The sequence below is a fragment of the Schistocerca gregaria genome, unplaced genomic scaffold, assembly GCF_023897955.1.
Source record: "Schistocerca gregaria isolate iqSchGreg1 unplaced genomic scaffold, iqSchGreg1.2 ptg000362l, whole genome shotgun sequence".
In the NCBI taxonomy this organism is placed as follows: domain Eukaryota; kingdom Metazoa; phylum Arthropoda; class Insecta; order Orthoptera; family Acrididae; genus Schistocerca; species Schistocerca gregaria.
Window position 1 is genome coordinate 3,179,605 of NW_026061819.1, and position 3,504 is coordinate 3,183,108.

Consider the following 3,504-nt stretch of genomic DNA (forward strand, 5'->3'; position numbering starts at 1 on the left):
CTTCTTTCAACCTGTAGTGCAAAGTGTCGAATATTTGGAGAGGTGGGGCTGTCCACCAAAACAAGAAAAAAAATTCCATTACACGTTGTAACATTACAGGACATATTGGGACATATTGAAGTATTCGATACTGTAGACTTTTAGGGGATGTCGATACAGATATGCAAAATGTAAAGGGAAACTTTGGTGGTGTTTAAATATTGTGCTGTGTCAATATTAGGACTTTTGCACAGAAAGAACAAAAATAGAATTAATGTAAATATATATTAGTGTTAGTAATCTATTTTCATTCAATTTTGTAATTATATTTCATTTTGTAAAAGAAAGACTCACTGTTTGCTGTAGCTCTGATTAATTGTATAAATTATCAGTTTTGAGCTAAATTATTTCGTATAATATGGACAAGATACTTTTAAAAACTCTCCAGCTAACGAGAAAGTCTGTAAATGAACGTTTAATGCACACTTCTGGAACTTTCAATGGAGAAATTCTATATTATGATCGCAAAAATACGAAAACTTGTGAAAACTGTTTCATAACCTAATTTCGAAAGACGATTTGTATCAAGAAATATTGCTAAAAAGATTTATTTACGTTTTGAAACACGATTTAAATCATTTTACATATAAATAGTTGTTCTAAATCACTCAAGAAATATCCAGAATCAAATGTCAAAATATTTCTGGAAACACCGGTACAAATCTGGTGAAGGTTATCCAGAAGCTGGTAGAAAAACGTTATGAAATCTATTTGTAAATAATGCTTGTAAGAATTTATATGTACTGATCCTCTTCCTTACTTTAATCTGTACTAAAATTCTGTAATGTCTAATTTAGTTTTAAGTCGTGAATTGCTATCGTATTGTAAACAAAACATTGTCAAAGACTCTCATTGTTTGGAAAGATATTAATACACCTAGGAGTTGTCAGTTGCCAGTTCGGATATGCAGTGCGGTTAGCTTGGAGAGTCAGTTATTGAGTTTGTGAAGTCTGTCAGTTCTGTTTGTATATAAACGTCTGTAACGAAGAATTACTTGTTGTCGTCAATATGAACTCAAGACCTTTTGCACAAAGGAGACACCTCCTAATGCAACGTTTTAACTTGGTGTTGAGGAGCTGAAATGTTATAATTTGGTGCAGAAAGTCCTGGGACGTTATAATTTGGTTGAGGAAGCTGGGATGTCATAATTTGGTGGAGGCGCTGGAGCTGGGATATTTTAATTTGGTGGAGGAAGCAGACGATTTGACGACCACCTAGTGATTCTTCTAAATAAAATACGTCTCTTCTGGGATCACAAGAAGTAAATACGTCGATTCTGGGGTCACAAGAAGAGGAGTGAATCAACCGAGTGAAACCATCCTGGAATTGAAGAAATTTCGCAAAACACGGACACCAACGACCGCCGACGGACACTAAGATAAGTAACTGCTTCCTAAAATAATGGAAAAAGACGCAGATTTCAGTACTGACAGCGGTGTAGCGAGTACACCTATTAGGGAAAGTGCTTCTGACAGTGTAATAATGTTGGAAATGTTAATACAAATGTTTTCAGAGTTAAACTCGAAGATGGACGATTCTCGTGCCGAATTACGTCAACAAATTGAACAGACACAACAACAGATGGACAGGTCGATTTCGAAGGCTGTGTGTGATTTAAAATCAGAAGTAAACTCAAATACAGAACAGATTGCTCACACTAATCAGGTTCTCGAAGAATGGCGAATTACTTTTGAGTCAAACCAAAAAGAACTTAGTTGTCGTGTGGACACGGTTGAGTTCAAAATTTCTGTCCTTCAAACTGATTTAAGTAACAAAATTTTAAATAATCAGTCAAAACTTAAAAAAGTTGTTGATTTTGTAAATGAGGAAAATTCTCAATTGAGAAATGAATTTGACCAGACAAAACGATTTTTTGAAAACGAAATTGAATCTTTCAAATCTGATACGGAATCTGATACGGACAAAAAGGTCACAGAAATTTGTAGTAGAGTAGGTAATGTCGAAAAAACTGTAGACAGAAAATTTGTAGAAATACAAGAAACTATGTTTCAAAAAGGTTTTAGTAATAGTTGTAATGGGATATGGGGAAATTTTCCAATTAAAACTTATCCCGGTGACAAGAATATACACCCAAAAGACTTCATGCTATTCTGCAAGGAGCAGTTCACGTCCATAATGACAGATAGTGTTAAGATAAAATTTGTAAAGAAATTACTTGATGGTGAGGCGCTTTCGTGGGCCAATCAGAATTGTTATGCGGAAATGTCCTTTGAAGATTTCGAAAAAATGTTTTCTAACCAAATTTTGGTCTGAAACTGAGCAAGCTCGAATCAAAAGTGAATTCTTGAATGGTCCTAGTTACAGAGAATCTGATGGGTCAATGAAAGCCTATTGTGAGAAACAGTTGCAAAAATTAGTGCATCTGGATAAGCCATTTGATGAGCTAACTCAAATTGATGCACTAAACCGGAGACTTCCGAAAAGAGTACAATGGGGTTTAGTTTATGGTCCAGATGAGTCCATAGAACAATTCTTGAAATATGTGGACAAACTTGATAGAGCCTTTGAACAAAACAACACATTCAACGACTTTGTAGGTTCAGCACACAGAGGGTGGGAACCGAACCGTGCTAATAATAACAGTAATAGTGAACGAAGAAACTTTAACAACAACAGGGATAATTATAATAGCAATGACAGAAGAAATTTTGGTAGGAATGATCAGCACTTTAATTCAAACAGAGAATGGGAAAATCGAAACAGGTCCTGGGGTAATGACATGAGAGAAGGTAACCCGAGGCAGGGAAACGACAGACATAGGCCTTTAAACGACTAAATGCTCCACTGGGAGTCTGTCAGTTTGAGGCAAGGAATTTTCAAAATCAGGCTAATTTCACCCGGAACAGACAGCACTATAATCAGAGACCTAACCAGTATAGACAGTATCCTATGATCGATCTGTAGATAGAGGTAATGAAAAAATTAAATTTGACAGGAAATTTTGGAACGTCATCAGAGAAAATACTAGAAACAACTGTAATAGGAACCAGGCTACCGTTGATGAAGTAGGCCTAGAAGATGATATAATTGCAAATTTATATAATCAAGAAGAAGCACCTAATGCTGAAATGAAAGGTAAGAATAACTTTGATAATTTTGGATTGTACAAACTTATGTGTGGTGATGTTTTAGATGTAAGTTGTCATAATGATGTTCGTACTGAAGTTTCTGGAGAGTCTGATATTCATGTGGATGTGGTTGGTGAAGATGGTGTTGTGAGTAATGTTGGTGATACTAGTAGTGTTTGTAGTGTAAGCTCAGGCAATGATGATGATAATGTTGATGATAAGGCTAATGGTGATTATGTACTAGAAGATTTTGATGGTGAATTGGATGGAATAGTTTATGTTGAGGTTAAAGAGAATGTTATAAGCAATAGTGTTGAGAATAGTTGTGCCAGGAACTCTAACTACATTCCACATGAGAATCAGATTGTGCCAGTTC